The sequence below is a fragment of the Pleurodeles waltl genome, chromosome 3_1, assembly GCF_031143425.1.
Source record: "Pleurodeles waltl isolate 20211129_DDA chromosome 3_1, aPleWal1.hap1.20221129, whole genome shotgun sequence".
Taxonomy (NCBI): Eukaryota; Metazoa; Chordata; class Amphibia; order Caudata; family Salamandridae; genus Pleurodeles; species Pleurodeles waltl.
The window spans coordinates 1,826,220,739-1,826,240,419 of NC_090440.1; the positions used below are offsets into that span (position 1 = coordinate 1,826,220,739).

The 19,681-nt window shown below is 45.4% G+C and overlaps 1 protein-coding gene across 3 annotated transcripts in view; it reads right to left on the minus strand.

The window, feature by feature from the left end:
- MYO1B (myosin IB) overlaps positions 1-19,284 on the minus strand; it is a 678,894-nt gene extending 659,610 nt beyond the window's left edge. Inside the window, exon 1 of one of the 3 annotated variants that reach the window (XM_069225875.1) lies at positions 19,121-19,284. The gene's annotated coding sequence lies outside the window, so the exon portion shown is untranslated. The remainder of the gene's footprint in view (positions 1-19,120) is intronic. The other 2 variants (XM_069225874.1, XM_069225873.1) reach the window with 2 other exon arrangements.
- Positions 19,285-19,681: the final 397 nt, after the last annotated feature.

Genomic DNA, 19,681 nt, shown 5'->3' on the forward strand with positions numbered 1-19,681 from the left:
AAACATACATTTATCGGTCTCTCTTATCGGAGCTGCTACCTATCTTTAGGCAAAAACCTCTTTTGGACCATGCCCAAAGCTTAGTGGGCTTCCATCAAGCCCACTGATTACCACTGGATGAATTTATAATCACTCATGTCGATGGCTTTCCTTCCCCTTTCTTGTGTACGTGTTTCTCGGGGTACGGACGTTTTACCACCCTTTTGACTGGAGAACATATTCTTGCACTGCTCACATTCAGTAAATTAATTTATTATTTTTACTTCAGCACTTAGTGCGAGTGCACGTTTGCTAGCTCTCTCCCTGGAGTTTGCTACTTCATGCTTGCTCCGTTACTCTCTCTCCCCCTCCAAACCCCCACCAAGTTCATCCATTCTTTCTCCACTCATTCCTTGGCCGTTTTAAACATCATTTTGATTCCTTCCCACTGGGGTCCAGGCTCCCGTGCATCCTTGCCCCACCCACTCCCTGTTGCTTCCTTCCCCCACTTGCTCCTCCACTGCCCCCTACAGTTTTTTAATTTTAGGTTTATTTTAATCTTTTTTTGCAGGGCCTGATAGCTGCAATTAATTGTGGGTATGTTTAGGAAATGTGCTTTCGTGCTTGTCAAATTTCATTCATTAACTAGATCCAAGTGCTGTCTGCCAACTTGTATCTGTAAAAAAATTTTTTTAAAAAGGCATCTGCGTCATTTCATCAGTGCATACATGCATCATCACACCTTTGTTTTTTCCACTTTACATGATGCGGCACAGCATCAGCAAACTGCCTGAACAAAGCTAAGACGGCCAAGCCATTTAGGCTTTGCCAATGCTTGTTATAATTGCTAACAAACATCACAACACATTTATATATGCATTGATTTTTAGTATTTAAAAAACTGCTGCGAGATTTTTGACTTCATACTTTACAAAACTTGGGAGACATGGTTTTAGGAATTTGCTTCTTATGGCCTCTATGCCATTGCTTAACAGCGTGTGTTACAAGCCATTCCATACTGGAGGCACAAAACCGACACTGTGTCCTCCTGTGCCACCGTCCTTTTATTTCTAGCCTGGGACAAAGATTAAGCCTCATCAGTGCCATTCTGTCTGGACGGGAGGTGAAGTTTTGTCAGGGTTGAGCATTCACTTCATAGTAGTGTATATACTAAGGTGACCTAGATCATTAAGAGATTATTCTGAGCTCAATGAACAAATGGGCACCTGCATTTCAGTACCTGTGCCACCTCTATCGGGTAAACTGATGCCAAGGTATTTGGGAATGCAGCGGTTTGTAGGATCACTATTAGCCGCAGCGGTTCTGTGCAGCTAGCTCTAGTCATGAGTGTTTGTTCATTAAAAAAATGGAGGGTAGTGCATTCAGAGTAGGGGGACGGTGTGTGTTATGCTGCTGTACAAGGTTTCTCAGGAAGAGTTACCCAAGATGTCAGTGAAATGCACCGATGTACAGAACCACCAATGAAAACAAGACACCAGTGTACAGCAACTACATCATTATTACAGACCCAAACACCAGGCTCACTTTCAACCAGAAAGCACTTGGCTTAAAATATCTTCTGTAGTTCGGTCGGACAGCTGCCAAGCTCCAGTAAACCTCTTGAAATACTCTGGAATAACCATTAAGAATATTTGGTCCTGACATGCTCCGTATGTGATGACTTCAGTGCAATTGAGGGAGACCACAAATGAACTGGAAACCTCGTGTACCTATGGAATAAAACTGTAAGTATCTGGCAGCAGGACCTGGTTTGTTTTATAGTAACAAACTGTAGAGACTAAAAGTATGGTCTTCTGAAATCCCCTTTCCAACATCAATTTTATGATCTATTTATAGAACACCTCAGCAGTGACATGCACGTCCTTGCTCGGTTTTATCAGTCACTGGAGGATGGGCAAGCCAAAAGAAGTGATTCACTGCCAGCATCAATGCATCAGAGAGAGAAATCAAGCAGTTATTAAAAAAACATGTACGAAGGTCAGCACAGAGGGGAATCTTCAAGGAAATAACTCAAAGGGCAGCAAACAGATATGTTCCCCCCCCAAAAAGTAATAAAAAAAATAAAAACCCCACAGGAGGCACAAGAGAGCATGCTCGATTCAATTTAAGGCACGCGCATGGCATCAGAGAGCACAGAATCGTCAACAAATCTCCATACAGAGTGCACCAGAAAGAGCTCAAAACCCCACATCCCCACCCTTAACTAAAGCACTACACAAAGGGCACCATAAAGAACTCCACTCCCAGCAAAGAAAGCAGGGGGCATCAGAGCCCTCGGCGAACGCAAAGAGCTCAATCCCCACCAAAGCACACAGAGGACACCTACTAGGGCTTGGACCCAGAAAAGTATACATAAGAGGCATCTCCAATGAGTAGCTCGGGAGCTACTGGTAGCTCACCAGCACCCTTGAAGTAGTTGTCAAAAGTGAAGCCAAACTACTACTACATTCATTGAATTTGTGCCTACTGAAGAATGCAGCAGTGCCCATCTAAAGACACTTAGAGCAGCTAGGAAGACCAATGACAGGGTCTCATGATAACATTCAAACACACACACGGTGCCAGCCTATGTGTTCTACCTCATGACGATCTCTTATTTCTCAGTCAAAGAAATTCATAAGGAGACGGGCCATGTGGATGTCCAGCTTTTTCCATCACACTGTGTGTCATCAATAGGCAGGGCCACTGTAATGGCACGATTTTACCTCTGCTACCTTTTCCAGATATTTATGGATTCCTTCAGCTGCTGCATATTCTTCAGATTTAAGCAAAAAAAAAAAACTTTTGTTTCTTGCTCAAATGAATCACAAACGTATTAAAAATGCAGCATGCAGTGGAAGGCCTTTCCCCGGAGTTTAATCTGTCACCTATGTGTTGCTTATTGCTGTACTTGGATGTTAAACTGGTACTAATGAGGCAACACCCATTTAACAATGGCACAATAATGAAGTTAAACGGTTGCTAAATGTGCTGCATAACTTGCTTTTTGTTGCCACATAAATTTAGTTAACACTGAGGTGAAATTTGGTCCTCCCCTGCTGCATAACTGCAGGGGCCCTGACAATGGGCAAGGAAAGGAGAGTACAAGCTCCAGCTAGGTAGTGTGGACTCACGGAGGAGAGAGACTCCAGGCACCAGAGTGAAAATGTGTGAGTTGGATGCCAGATCAGCCCTGGAGCTGAGGAGAGCAGGATCTTGCTCCAGAGCTGAGCCAATTAAAGGCCTCATGTGCATGTTCCTGTGTGTTGTGGTGTATGCTATTGTGGACCTTCCTAATAAAATAGTATTAATCCCTGGAATTTATGCTTAGTGTTAAGGGCTACTACAAATATATGCTGCCCCCACCACGAGGGGAGCATTTCTAGAACAATTGTCTGTTCTAGGAATAATGACAATGGAATAACTGTGATCATTCTTGATATATATTAGTAATTTATTCTAGTTGTGGAATATTTGCGATTATTAATTTATATATCAGGAGAACGGCTGTCCCCTCTTAGTCATCCTTAACAATAGTGACCCCGCTTATAGTAATGACAAAGAGCGACGTATTGTGGGAATCCTAGCTTTTAAATTGTTCTGCCTTGGCACGATGCTGGCTCAGATACAATGGTGGGCATTATGGGGATGCTACGAGCATCCATGGCCTAAGAATGTAATAACTGGGCATTTGAAGCAGAATCTGTTCACGTGCAGCAGTTGTGCATGTGAGCACTTGATGACGATGACAAGCCTACGTTTGGGGACTGCGTACTTTCTAAAAACGAAAACTGATGTTTTGAAATAGAACTATTTTTGGAAACATTTTTTTGCTTCTGCAAATTGAGAATGTTTACCCAAAATGGAAAGTAGCATTTGATAGAAGCAATAGTGCAATTTCAAAAACAAATGAAGACAAAAGGCCACATTTCTAAACCCATTTAAAGCTGACGGCTGTAGAATAAATCAAGCTGAGGTGGGGTTTGGGGGGAGATATTGCTGTGGTTTATGCCAGGAGGCACTAGTTGCTTGGGCTGCCACTTGAAATAGATAGGCTTTCCTTGGCATTTCTGTTGGTAATCCAAAAGGCTAAAGTGGTCATTAGTGATAATCTAGTTTAGAGCAATCATTAATGTAATGTTAACTGATGTCTCTATTTTACAGTGGTACACATTTGCTATTAGCTCAGAAGGATTTTCTTTGAGCAGAAGTAGGTCTCACTATAGAAATGTTGGTGAACCTCTAAACTAGTAGGTGGAACCCAGAAATATCCTAAAAAATTTGGCACATTCCGAGAGATGTTCTATTAAGAGGGGGGCAGAGATGTCATCCTAAGCAACACGCAGAATAAGGAGCATCTGAGCCAGCTACAAGAGTGCCCCCCCAAAATAATGCAAGCTACTCGGGTAACTCTGAACAAGGGGCCAACCCTTTATAATGAAAAGCAGACATAGGGCTACAGAAAAGGGTCAGCGTTTAGTAATGAAAAGCACAGTGAGCACCAAAGCGGTACTTCATTTCCCATGTGCCCAGCACGGGGGCATCTTGTGGACTTCATTGTTGAGCAAATCACTCTGCTGAGAAAACGTTTATCCCACAACAAAAGCGGTTAGGATTGATTGTCAAAGCACACGGAGGAGCATCTGACAGGGGCCAAGTGATGCCCAAGAGCTCAACAACAGCAACGCAAAGCACAAAGGTGGCACCAGGAGACGTCTCCCACAAGCACAAGGAACCAAATAAGGCTTGCAACCATCACAGTATGAGACGCACAGAGCCCAAAAGCTGCGATAACCCCTGCATTGTGAAGCTTACACTGAGCATTAAAGAGGGGTCATAGAGGGAAGAACAGGGATGAGCCATTCTCTTCATCTATGACGAACCTTAGGTACGTCTCTAAAGGCTGACACCAGTCTGTTACTCAGGTTCTGAGCTAAGGTATCAGAGATTTCAATGACTGGCCATGTTGGTTGCTCTTATACACGATAGAGCCACTGTAAAGCACCGAGGAGACTGGGGATGACGGAAGAGGCAAGAGGAACACAGGAAATGCCTACATCCATGATACCGCCAGAGTACCTCCCGGGTATCCGGCGCTCCACAAGCACACATACCGTAACTACACGGGAGACCGGCGGCCCCGCGCCCTTTGTTGCTTGTACTGCATTTACGACACAAAATAGCATTTCTGTGCTCTGACTGCTGGCACAAGGTGGGCAGCGGAGTGGCATTCACATGTCTCCTCTTTCGTAGAAGACCCGGCTGCCTTCTTCAGAACCTGCCTTCGGCGAGCTCTCCCGAGCTGCACAACTCTTGGGGGTGGAGGGGGTAGAATGTAACCTAATCAGACAGGTGGCAATCTCAGCAGTGAAATATAGCAGAGGAAAGTAAAAACACTGCTAATGAAATCTCAGCTGCTGACCTGACGATGGCACAGATCACAGCCCTGGTAACACCAAAGAACACCCAAACAAAATTCACAACTGGTTAAGAGGCTGATTTTACTCCGTGTGCGGCAGTGAGAACGCCTGTCTCGAGGAGGGAGTCGCCCACAGACATTTCGCTTAATTCCTCGCATGGTATCGCCCCACCCTACAGCACTATTTCAACTCCTGTTTTCTTTTGGACATTTGAGGAGTATCCAGGTGACTGAACTAAAATTAGTACAAGAACCAAGCCTCTTAACCTATATCTGGCGTATTTTGGCTTGACATTAAACACACCAAACCCTAATGATCAGGTTGCAGCCCGCGGCCGCGCGCCCAGCTTTTCCTCTTAAGGCCCAAGGTCGCCTCTCTTATTATGGCGAAGTGGTCAGCCACTGCTCTGTAATTTTACCCGCCTCTTCGCTTCATGCAGCAGCCACGTATCTCGGTAGCCACCACCTCGCTGTAGGTGGCGCTGCCCGATGCACCAGCCTGGAGTACGTCCACGCTGTTCTGTGCCCAGTGTCTGACATCTTCCCTTCGCCGGTGGGCCGTGCCACCGGTCCAGCCCAAAACATCTGATTGGCAGTGGCAACCAAGCCTCTCTTCTCTAACAATGGTGCAGGAAAGGAGTTTAAAAGCATTTCTGCTTGCCCTGCGTCCGGCTCTTTCAAGCAAGAATTGTCAAAGATGTGAATCACTCGAGGGGAAGGCGGGCCCACGCCAGACTGCTGCGCCACACAATCTACGGGGCCGCCAAACCAAGAACAGTGAATCAGCCCCTCGCACAGAGCGCACATTATTCCAAATTATGATTTGAGATGCCTTTTTGTTATTTAAATTGGCAGCTGAAAAAATAAATCACATCAAATGCGAGTGAACTTTCCAGTGCTCGAGGTAAGGAGGATTCAACATGTACCTCCCCGCTCGCCCTTTTCGCTCAATATTCAGCAAAAACCACAAAAACTCCAAAGAGGCAAAATTTTCGCAGCACCAATATAGAAAGACCATGTTTCCCTGGCTCAGCAAAAAGCAGACGTTTGGCCACAATGTACTGCCAGCCTTGAACAAAAGTGGCAGTGTCTAGGCCTCTTCAGCTCAGACCAGACTGGGGCAGAAACCTGCTGTGTGGGTGCTTAAAAGGACAGAGACGGCAGAATGTGTGCAAGCAACAAAGTGCAAGAACGAGCCCCGCAGTCACTACCTGCTAACATGTTCACCTGTCTGCGCCAGCCAAAAACAAAGAGGCGAGGGAAGGGTCGTCTTTCTGAAGCACAGATTAGGAAGTATAGAGTGACACTAGGAAGCCACACCTTGCCTGTTTGTTACAAATACAAAGACACGTTCCACCTAGCGTTTAGGAGGGTGTGTTATGACAAAACACATGAAGTGTTTGCCTTTAAGATGAGGTGAGGCTCCCAGAAGAGAAGCAGATGGGCATATCAGACTTTGTTAAAGCAACATCAATAGGGTGATGACCACATGTCTCCGTGTCACTCGAAGCCCGCTTTTGCATTTCTGTACTTGACTTTCACATGAAGTGCATTCTGGGAGCTTAAGCCTGGGTTCACTTTAATGGAGCCAAGTGGATCAATACACCCGATAACAATGATTTGTAAAAATAACAAACGGGTAGTAAGGGTGAAAAGATGCCGCACATCTAGGAATTAGAACAGTATAGTTAACAGATGTAAATGCAATCAGAGTCTGGTGCCAGATGGTCAGGTGCCTTACTACCCAGTAGGCACAAAATTGAGTACCAAAGTACACAGAAACATCAAAAGCAATGTGACCACAGCACAGAGAAATAAATAGTCCAATCACGTAGCAAGGATTTGTATCCCTGGTGGTATAGTTGAAGTTAGAGAGAGCAAAAACGTGAAGATCCCGAATCTGTTGTGGAAAGTGTCTTTATTTGTAGGCACAGTTAGCCCCAGGATTGTGCATTCATCAAGATACAGCCAACACGTGTTTTGTCACTCAGGTGACCCTTTTACACGCTGCTTATTGACTGCCTCACTGCTCCGGCCCTGTTTGAAGGGTTTTGACTTCAGGCTTATCAGGGCCTCCTCCAATCTTCAATCTTACGTGGTCACCATTTGGACCCACCACACCTGTTGCTGTGAGGTTACTACCCCCATATTTATACCCTACTTTACAAGATTTCCACCTACCGCCTAAGGCCCACCTGTCTTACCGTAGGGTTCTTCCGTGTGTTGCTTCTCTGGCCGGACGGCCCAGCCTTGATGAAGTCACATGAGTGACAAAGTACCCTTCAGTGAAAACCTGTCATGAGTAAATGGAGGCATGTAGGTACTTACGACTGAAAAACATAGGTGTATAGTATTAAAAAAAAAAAAAAAAAAAAAAACAGCTTTGACAAGCAGGAAAATGATTTAAAAAAATAAGTTATTTCAAGAAAGCTTTCTGACTTTATACCACAAGTTGCTCCTCCTCTTTTACAAGGTCCTAGGTTATAAAAGTATCTGTCAGTAAGACTCGTCAGTAATCCCACTCAGACCCAGCTTACGCATTAGAACGGTGGACCTCGGGCTAGACCTATATATTAGCTTATTTATACAGTGCCACAAGAAGAGAGCTATTACCTTCAGCTACCTATGTGCTTACAGACATATGGAGCTGCTTCCTCTGTCGGATTGGGTGGTGGGGCAGACTGACACACCTGCCCTCCGCCCCCCACGTGGTAGCACTCTATTGTGCAACAGGTTGCCCTATTGAAAGGATTCAGAGGATGGGACAATATGGGCATCTCCACATTGCGCAACATAATTCAAGATACAGTTCTGAAATAGTCCCAAGAACTCCAAAATGAATTTCAGATGCGCTGCAACCAGTTCTACCAATACCTACATCTCCGCCACGCTCTAACACCATGCCTTCAGAAGGTACAAGACTTGCCCGAATTCATCCCATTGGTCGGAAAACTCCTCCTAGCAGTCTTGGGCACACATAAAATCTCTCAAATATACAGATCCTTTACTACAGACATTCCATCCACCACTCACACACTGCAAAGCCTGGGAGACAGACGTAACCAATTTAGATGATGACTGGTCAGAGGCCCTAGCCGCCCCACACAGGGCGGCGATCTCAGCCCGCCTTTGGCTTATACAATTCAAATACTTACACAGGGCATACTATACAAGGCAACACCTGCGGCAAATGGGTGTGCTAATACCCCAGACGTACCTGTGATGTGGAGCAGAAGTGGGTACCTTTCTCCACACAGTATGGAGTTGCACCGCTCTGACACTTTTGGCGGGCGGGGACATCCTGCCTTGGAACAATACTCAACTTGCCCATTCCACTCCCAACTAGAGTAATTCTCCTTCACAGCACAGAAGGGGTGGAGGGAAACCAATACAAATGCCATTTGTTTTACCTGGGCCTCACAGTAGCCAAAAAGGGATAATGCCAGGCTTTGAAAAGACACATCCCCTCCAACTGCTGAGGGTAGGCAGAGATGTATGGACCACTGTACGAGTTTAGAAGTTGCAGTGTTCCGGGTTAGAGGATGCCTCCAGAAGCACCCTCAGATCTGACAATGCTGGGCCAACTATTGGGGCATTGTCCAACAACCAGTTTGCACCACTATCTCCCTGTTAGCTGCTGAGGTGAGGAACTATAGACCTATACGAGTGTCACAATACCTTAAGATGATGTTCATTATAACTCACTGCCAATGAGAAATTGATGCGCAGGTGGGGAGAGGAAAAGTGGTAAACTGTGCCAGTTACTATGTAATGTAAATTAGATACGCAGGTACAAGATATCATTCTCCGGTACATGTATGTGGCTGTTTTGGCCTTGCTTCCTGGCTAAATGTCAATAAAATAGGTTGTAAAAAGAAAAGAAAAAAAAGACTCGTCAATAATACATACAGTTCTACGTGGTTATTCTTAGTGAAGAGAGAAGTTTTCAGGGGCCATATGGCCCATACAAAGTAAGCATGAACAAAATACACTTACTAGACCACAAAATGCGTGTGCTGAGTAAATAGCGGGCTACCTTTGTTACAATAAGTGCATAAATATGTGTCTTTCGTCAGCTAAACGCAACCCTTTACACTATAAAGCGGAGGGCTAGAATGGGTGGTATTTATTAAATGGTGTTCCACTGCTTCCATGCAACACATGCAATGGCTGCTGGTGCATACCTTTTGAACAAATCTGCTGAATAGCATAGATTTCTTAGGACACCTGTCTTTTGAGAGCACTGACATCCCTTTTCGAATCGAGGTGTATGTAAAAATGTCAAAACAGCTAGATAATGCCATAGAGCGTGTTTCCCTTAACCATAAGAGCATGCACCATAATTTGCTTTTTATTGCGGAATTATAAAGTCAACCCCGCTGTATAATTTGGTCTTTTACTGCTGCATAATTTCAGTAGCCCTATTTGTACTTAAACCTATCGTTTCAGCCGTTGATATACTATAGATAAAAACTACATTAGTTATGCTAAAAATACAGATCCAAGACAAACACATAAAACAAATACACATTCGCACGCACAAAAAGGATAGAAATATTGTCAAAAAGGGAACGCAAATTAGTTAAAATACAAAATGCAAACATCTTTCCTTAAAAAAGCATTTTATGTATAGTCAATTACGTGCTTCTGTTACAGCTGGTCAAGCTAAGACTCTCTCCCAGGAGAGTTAGGGCCAAAAAATAAAAAATTTAAGAGGCCAATTTTCATTAGATTGATTACAATACTAGACGTATGTAGTCAATGTGCCTCCTTGACAATACTTGTAGTATGATGGCTAATAACGACAAGGTTATCCCATTATTTGGTGAGCTTTAAAATATTTAAGAAGATACTTTTGCATGCCCCACCCAACAAATGCCATCAACTAGTTTTAAACATGTTCACTCCTAGCAGATTTTTAGATAAGAGTTGGAAAGATGGTTCCTATTCAATTGGACCCAACATACTATTGGATATAGGGCACTGTATCTGAGCTAGGTGTAATACCCAGCTCCAGAAAGAAGGAGATTATTTATGTTCTAGCACCTAACTTTAGCAGAGCACACAGGACCCCTAACCTCAGCACCATTTAAAAGCTGTAGCAATGACCTTTTGCCTGTCTCAAAATATCACAAGCTTGACTTAACTTGTGGATTGCTACAGGATACCAATTAGGTTCCACTGTTTCCAGAGCGATTATTCCCAACCCCTTCTTTAGGATCGGGTGGGATCTATTTCACAGATGTTGCTGGGTGAGAATAATGTCACATTCTGGAATAAAGAGGTGGGCATGCCATAATTTGACATAGCTTTACAGTGCACTCACTCAGGCAATAGTGGGTCTACCACCCTTACTAAGTGCTTGTTCCTTCCTTCCCCAATAAGAGACATTACACTCTACATCTTGGGTGAGGACGTGGAAAATTTACTTTACATGAAACAAGACAGTATAACAACCACTGCAACCATCAACACTGCACAACACAAAATACAGCAAAATAAAGAACACACCTGCACATATCCTATTTACATCCCATTCTGTGGGCAGCATAGTACAGAAAGACTCAACGACACAGTGACTCAAACATCCCTGAAACCACTATGGACCGCATTGGTCCCTGACTCTTGGTCACACCCCATGTAATTTCAGGGGTACACGAGGTAGAGTTAGAAATGGAGGCCACCAGCAGGGCATCCCCCACTTCTAACCAGCCTCTCCCCTGAAAGGCTTCTCTCTAAAAAAGGCAGCCATCTGGGCAACCTAGAGCCCTCAAGAATCAGTGCTGTAATTCTGCTACAGTGGGCTCATAAATATAGCCAAGTTGGGTGAGTGGCAAAATTTACACAGCAACCTCCATTGCAGCACATCAGGTAACAAGGAGTGGACTACCAGGTGACAGTCCTCTTTTATAGGTCCTTCCTCTGCCCCCCTCTCCTGATCCGCATGCCCAATTTCCAGTCATCATCCTTTTCCTCAGGTCTCCATGGGGGAGCAACTAATGACACCCTCCTACAAATGGCGATGGGCTCTAGTCAGTATGGCTATCTGAGAAGTGCGCCATTTATTTGGCTTTTACAAGCAGTGTTGCCGGTTACAAAAATCCCTCCTTAAACAGCATATTGTTGGGTTAACGAGGCAGTGAGGGGTGAGTAAAAGGACATTTACAAATGTGAGCGATAAGAGAAGCACAAAAAAGACAGTGTCATACATTAGAGATTTGCATGAGAGGTTTAAGGAAATGCTCTCCATAAACCATATGGTTTGTATCCAATTGACAATACAACCTGAGCAATAAACTAAATATCAAATACTTCAGACGCTACGGTCTTTGTGGCTTGAAAGACAGCACTGCTGTCTGATGCATAAGCCTTTAAGTTATATTTCGCCGGGGGTGGCGGGGAGGGGGAGTTCTACTCCGGTATGATTTTCTCCAACACCTATGTAGACTGTTGCCAAAGCCCTTAGGTTTGGGTCTTCCAAAGGATCGGACAACTGTTCTCTCTCTCACCTGATAGTTTGCCTGTTTGCAGAAAAGTGCGTAAAAGCTATTATAGGACTGTTGTTTACAAGCTAATGCTGGTAAGATCACCATAACCAAAAGAAAATATTGTTCTATAAAGCCAACACCTGTAGGACTGCTTCAAAGCGTGAGGCCTGAACGTGCAAGTTAAATCAACTGTTCTTGACATCCGGGGGACCAAGTACAGACTTTTATTGAGACCATGCTTTGGAAATCAGAAACCCACCATGAATATCCTAGACTTGCCCACAAAATAGCACATGTATATCTGTGGCTGTTAGACCTGAAAGCCTTAGGGTGGTCACCCCCAACTTTCTGCCTGGCTCTCTCCACTTTTTAGATACTTTTTTAGGACTCTGCGCACTTTACCACTGCTAACCAGTGCTAAAGTGCATATGCTCTCTCCCTTTAAACATGGTAACATTGGATCATACCCAATTGGACGATTTAATTTACTTATAAGTCCCTAGTAGAGTGCACTATATGTGCCCAGGGCCTGTAGAAGAAATGCTACTAGTGGGCCTGCAGCACTGATTGTGCCACCCACATAAGTAGCCCCTTAACCTAGTCTCAGGCTTGCCATTGGAAGGCCTGTGTGTGCAGTTTCACTGCCAATTCGACTTGGCATTTAAAAGTACTTGCCAAACCTAAAACTCCCCTTGTTCCACATATAAGACACCTCTAAGGTATGCCCTAGGTAACCCATAGAGCAGGGTGCTGTGTAGGCAAAAGGCAGCACATGTACCTATGTAGTTTACATGTCCTGGAAGTGTAAAACTCCTAATTTCATTTTTACACTGCTGTGAGGCCTGCTCCCTTCATGGGCAAACACTGGGGCTGCCCTCATACATTGTTTTGAGTGGCAGCTGTTGATCTGAAAGGAGAAGGAAGGTCATATTTAGTATGGCCACAATGGTGATATAAAATCCTGCTGACTGGTGAAGTTGTATATAACATTACTATTTTAGAAATATCAATTTTAGAAAGTGAGCATTTCTTTTCACTTAAATCTTTCTGTGCCTTACAATCCACATCTGGCTGTGTTTAGTTGACAGCTCCCTTGTGCATTCACTCAGACACACCCCAAACACAGAATACTCAGCCTCACTTGCATACATCTGCATTTTGAATGGGTCTTCCTGGGCTGGGAGGGTGGAGGGCCTGACACTTGCATGTCAAAGGACAGTAGCCTGCCCTCACACAAAGGACTGCCATACCCCATACTGGGGCCGCGGCAGACAGGATTGAACTGAAAGGGGACCTTGAGGCTTAGAAGTGCATTCTTTGAAGTCTCCCCTACTTCAAAGGCACATTTTGGTAAACAAGGCCTCTGCCCCTACCAACTCAGACACTTCCTGGAGAAAAAAACTTGCACCAGAACCTGCATCCTGCCAAGAAGAACTGCCTCGCTGCCCAAAGGACTCACCTGTCTGCTTTCTGTGAAGGACTGCTGCCTTGCTGTTGCCCTGTTGCTCTCTGGCCGTGGTGAAGAGGTGCTCTCCAAGGGCTTGGATAGAGCTTGCCTCCTGTTCCCTGAAGTCCCAGGACCAAAAAGACTTAATCTCTACAAGAAGGACTCCTTGTGCGGTGAAATTCGACACACAGCCTGCCAGGAACGTCGCACCGCGGTGAAATTTTTACCGCATGCCGAACCAGAAAGATGCAGCCCAACTTTGCAACAAGAAGATCGACGCAGCACCAGCTTAGTGGCTGGAAATTCGACGCACAGCCCACTGGATTGACACACAGCTAAGCCGGAACGACACAGCCCGACTTCCAGAGAAAAATCTACGCAGCGCCTCCCATACAGTAGAAAATTAGACGCAACACCCACCAGATCGACGCAGCTCCTGTGACTTCGTCCTGCCAGCGCAGGAAATCCGAAGAGTATCCACGACGGAGTGCCAGAAATCGACGCACAGCCGTCCCTGTGTGAAAACTAAATGACGCATCGCCATGTGCGGGCCGATGAATCGACACACACCCCTTTGTTTACACACATCTCCTCCTCTGCGGTTCTTGCAGAGATTTTTCACACAAACCAGGCACTTTGCACTTGAAAGAGACTTTGTTTGTGTTTAAAATACTTAAGACACTTTATATCACTTTTCAGTGAAAGCTCAACATTTACTTATTGCATTTTAATCGTTTTGACCTGTATTTATCCAGATAAATACTATATATTTGTCTAAACACTGTGTGGTGTATTTCTGTGGTGCTATATGGTGATATTGTATGATTTATTGCACAAATACTTTACACATTGCCTTCTAAGTTAAGCCTGACTGCTCAGTGCCAAGCTACCAGAGGGTGCGCACAGGATAGTTTGGATTGTCTGTGACTTACCCTGACTAGAGTTAGGGTCCTTGCTTGGACAAGGGGTAACCTGACTGCCAACCAAAGACCCCATTTCTAACAGTGGCATAGAGGTGCATCAAGTTATGTGAACAAAGTCACTAATCATAAACAACAAAAACACAATGGATGAGAAAATGTCAATTCCACAAGCTCCAAAAACCCATATCTTAATGTAGAGGCAGACAATGTAGCAGTGTTGACTATAGAAACACACCCACCAAGCAGAAAAGCAAATGGGGTGGTGGTCAGGCCTTTGCGATACTCCCTCCTTCACCTCAAGTCCAATACCACCATCAATATTTGCCTTCATGCAGTCCCTTTACTGCCCCAACAGAGACAGACCTCACCTCTTCAAATCTTGGCCGTCTGACAAAACTGCAATAAATTTCATCCTTCAGCAGACTCTCAATGGTGGGCTAAGAATACCCTGTATCCAACACCGACCAAACCTTCCACTATAAAAATTAATAGACATCCGCTATAACAGACAAAATAACCTGAACTCTTCCTGAAACTGAGCAGTACACCAAAATTGAGAGTGAGGGATGTTTTGTTTGAAGAGTGCATTCTTCGCAGCCATTCCCAAACATCTCTCCAAAGTCAAGGTTCCACTTAAACTTGGGCTTTGAATTTATACCACATGGGGACTCCATTTACCTTCCTTGCTAAGTTTACCAGATGATTCCATGACACTGAGAATGCAACACTGCAGTACTCATGTATTCTGGTATTTGGAGTCTTGATTCTAATCAATGAAACTAATTGAACTAAACTACCAAATCAAAATAGTTTGAGTTGGCACTCATCTTCTGCCCACATCGCTGACTGATAAAACACTGACTTGTCTACATTTGATTTCTAGAGCTCCTGGCACAGATTATGTTAGAGGTACAACATTTAAACTAATGAGGTGGAGCATGAAAACTATACAAAATACCACGTTCTTTTTCTACCCCCTGTATTCACTAACAACTTTTACATAGCACTACATACCACACTGTCGACATTTTTTTTAGTAGTATTTTTGTTTTAGTGAAACAGAAGAGCAAAGTAACTGGCATACACAACACATATCATCTGTCATACAGCTATGAAATAGACTACGATATTCACTTTAAGATCAATCTTAGAGGCAACCTTGGGCCATTGTCGCCAGAAAGGTGGAGTCTTTGCGAGTCTATATGGGGTGTTGTTAGGACAATGTTATCAATGTGACGGTGCACTGTGTGCCCTAAAGGGGTTTAAACTGGGTAGAACTGGGTGAGGAAAAGGCTTGGTGGGCTTGGGCTGTATCCTTGTCTTACTACCCTGAAGTGAATGGTGTGGTGCGTTGCACATTGAGTAGCAGATGTGAGAAAGGGTTACACAGTTGACAGAAAATGTGAAATCTGGACAGCGAGTCAAGTGGGTCACCTATAAGGGTGGGCTCCGGGAGTCCCCAGTTGAGCCAGAGGCCGACAGTGCCAACGGGGGACGTTGCAGCTGATTTGGTGCACTGGGTGTTGCGTGTCACGGCGGCAAAGTGTCATCACAGGTGTGTTGCAGAAAAAGGGTAAGGATCATCGCCCAGTGGTTGGAGATGGGATGGCGTGCAGGCCGCAGAGTTCTTCATTGTGTAGTGTTTCTTCCTCTGTTGCTCTCCATTTATTCAGGGCCCCCCTCCGAGCCTCCACAGGGGTAGAGGAGCTGTTAGCGAATGCAGGGCAAGCATAAGAACTACTAGCAGGAGTACTAGTGCTGCGAAGCTGGATCATACTTTGTGTTTTTTTTGCATTTAAAAATGCCCAGGGTGCAGGCTTCCAATGTAGTTCTGCCACCTCTCTTAATGTCTCATGGATCAAGGTCCAATAATGGTGCAGGGCAGGACAAGTCCACAGCATGTGGTGGAGGTTCGCACCAAGTTTGGGCATCGCAGGCAAGTGATTTGTGCCGTGGGATAGTATCACACGTCTTCCATGTTTATGCAGAGATGTTACTATTACCCAATTTTTCCAATGTGTTGCACACAAAAAACTGCTTCTGAAGAGTTTCTTTCAATTATGCCTAAACATCCTTTCAGTTGAAAATATCTGTTATTTTGGAAATAGTGGTTTGACTGTTATATAACCTTCCTACCCCCTATATGAGGCGCTGAACATTGTTAGCATGCAATAGCATGTAGGGTGTGAGGTTAAAAAGATGTTCCCTTTGATGCTATGATGGAAGTGTTTTCATGTCATGCATGATGACCACCACGGTGCAGTTATGTTAAGGAACGCAGCGCTTAACAGTGTGATGGATGAATGAGCGGGAGAGACAGGAGCACAGTTTATGGTCTTCAGTAGGTTGGGAGCTGTCAGCAGCCCTTGAAATGGCATTTCTTGTGATCACTGTCCTCTAAACTGGTTCTCACATTGGTCCTGAGCAGACATTTGTTGGAGGGAGAGAAGTGTGAAGTCCAGCTTTGTCGGACTTCATTACTATCACCCCATATACGACTATTGTATGGCCGGAGAAGGGGAGTAAGCAGAACACAGCACTCGCAGCCCAGGGCACAGGTACACGACAGGTAGCGAGTTTAGGCCTAATCCATAATAGAGGCTACCCCCTCAGAGTCATAAGGTAAAACCATCATTATGGCATAAGACTCCTCCAAAACAATGATTGCCCACGCTCATAACGGAAGCAAAGAGACATTACAGAGGCCAGGACTAAAAGGTCAGTCACTGTTTAAAAAATGTATCTTTTCAAACACAGTTGAAGTCTTGTAGTATTGAGCCTATACTCGAAGTGTGATGTGATGTTTGTAATCTGCAAAATGGTGATGGGATTAACAGTGCGGTCAATGTTAAAGCTTGCATGGGCAATTACGCACTTTTGTTATGTCAAATAAAAGCGGCCAATTTGTATCCACTGTTAAGTGAACCAAGTATGGTATTTTGCTCGCCGCTGGCACCTTACAATATCATGTCAAAGTACTGGAGTGTGACGAGTATGGGAGTTAGGAGAGAAGTTTATCTGCACTGCAAATCTGCCCCATTCAGCACCAAGCAACAGCGCGCGCCGCCTCGGATGACAACATTCAACAAGTCTCTGAACAATAGGAGCAATAACCATCCTGCGCAGGGCGAGCTTTCCAGGGCAGACCGGCTCACCCAAACACTGCCAGAGCCGGCATGTTATCTACGGCTGCTCCCAATGTGGTTCCAATCAGGGCTTGAATGAATCACGCCAGTGTGGGAAACGGGACCCGGGGGCTGTTTCTTTCATTCACAGGGAGGAGGCCGGCCCTGCTGCAGCCTGGACAAAGACACCCCGCCCACCAGACCCCCGGAGCAGGACCACTGGGCTGCAGGGGTGGCAACCAGAAAAGCACGAGGAAGCTGTCTGAAGGAAAGGGGATGCCCTTTGTTTTCAGTGAAGGCTGAGATGCATTAGAAAAACCTCTGAAACATAACCCGAGGGGCAGCATCCCTTCACAAGTCAAGCAGCAACCACTAAAACGTGTATATTTATTTGCTTATCGTGTGGGTACTCTAATTTATAGGCAATGTGCAGTGAGGGTTACACGCATGTTTATTAGACACAAACCCCCGGCATGGGAAGGGAGGAAGGAGGCTTTCAGTTAACACAAACATAAACGTTAAAGTGTGCCCTCTATAGCCCCATACACATCCATGCTCAGGTATAAGAAATCATTCTACAGTGCAAACTAACTGCATAAACGGGACGAGTTCATCTCGCATGCGGCATACGTTTTAATCTAGAGGTGAAGTAGACCATCAATTACACATAGTGCCCTTCGATGCGTTGTGAAAGTAATGAAGCGCTATATGAAATTAAGTAACAAAGTTCCAATATTTCACTCGGCGAGGGCGCAGCGAACTGATGGAAACTCGTCATACAAAAAAGACGGAATGACTGCCGACAGGAAAAGTTTGAGTATACCTCCTGTCGGTGCGAATGAAGTGGAGCTACTGACGTCTCCCGACCAACGCCCCCTCCCCCAAAGCACACACCTCTTCCCCGAACAGGTGTGGGTGATTCCCGGAGGGCACGGCGCAGCTCGTTACTTTTATTCCAGGAAGGCACAGGGACGAGGGATGTATGCGTGCTCGGCCCGGGGCCCGTATATCAGACACCAGGAGAGGGTCCTTCCTGCCTAAACAAACCTGCATACACCTCACCCCCACCCCTTCGGAAACGGTGACGACAGCCTGCCACGAGCAGGCAGAGCTCACACTTTAGTGCCAGGGGAACAAGGAAACAAAGTATGACGACTCAAGAGGGCCACATTTTTTTTCATTGCACCCCACGCGTGGACAACACCCTGCCCACCGCCCCACTCCCTGTTCCCCACCTAAAGGCACTCTAACTAGTAGATGCTATAATTAAAAAAACACAATAAATACAAGGGGGAATGAGGATACCACAGAATGAAGCGCCCCGTTCCATACGTCTATAATTGATTGACGAGCACGGTTACACTGAGGCAGGAAAAGCAAAGCTCGCAACTTCCCCAGGTCCGTCCGTGAGCACTTCAAAACCTGGACGGTATACCAGCATAGGCATGGACAAAGCAAACGTGAGGGAGGAATACATTCTGTAACCAGAACTAAGTGCTGTGCTAAGGAGGACGCCGGCAGATACGCATAATCTGAGGCAAGAATAAAGCATTCCAAGTAATTAGTTTGTGTTTTTGGAGTGCCCGACTGTGTATGGCCGCATTGTCACTTCATTTCGACTCCACAAGCAATAACTCTTAAATAACCCACCAGCTCCAAATAACACATGGTCCCTTCTGCAGCGAAGTACAATAAAGAGAGGAACGCTCCTAAATTGACAGACTGAGCTGGGCACTGACCTGGCACTGGGATACCGCTGGCTTGCTCTCTCGCAGCACAGCAGAGTCGCACTGGCACGGAGCGAGATCCGGGCTGCAGAGTTGCCGCCCCGGCTGCAGGAGTTTGGGCTAAGTTGGGAGCCGGCTTCTCTTCTTCCTCCCCGGTACTCCTGCTGCTTGGGATGGCCACGCCTGACCGAGGAGTCCTGGAAGGTGGAGCAGCTCGGGGCGGGGAGGGGTTGGGGCTGCCGGGAACGCAGTTTACATCAGCTCCCCCTGCTGGTGACAGGCCGGCTCCACACACGCTGCCTCTGTTGTGCTTGAAGCCTGGCGCTCCTTTCCATTGAGCAAATAGCGCCACCTGCAGATGAACCAATGCACACGCAATACAGCCTGTTAGATGAACCCGTGCAGCAAACCAGTTTATAGAGCTACAATTAGTATTTTATGATGTCCGTCAGTAGGCCTGGAAAACAAACGTTAATATTTCAAGGAGGTTTCCGTTACAAAAGCAGTATTGAAATTCACGTGATAGATGGAAACAAGCATTGAAGACTATCCCATTCATAGTTGTTGAAAGAC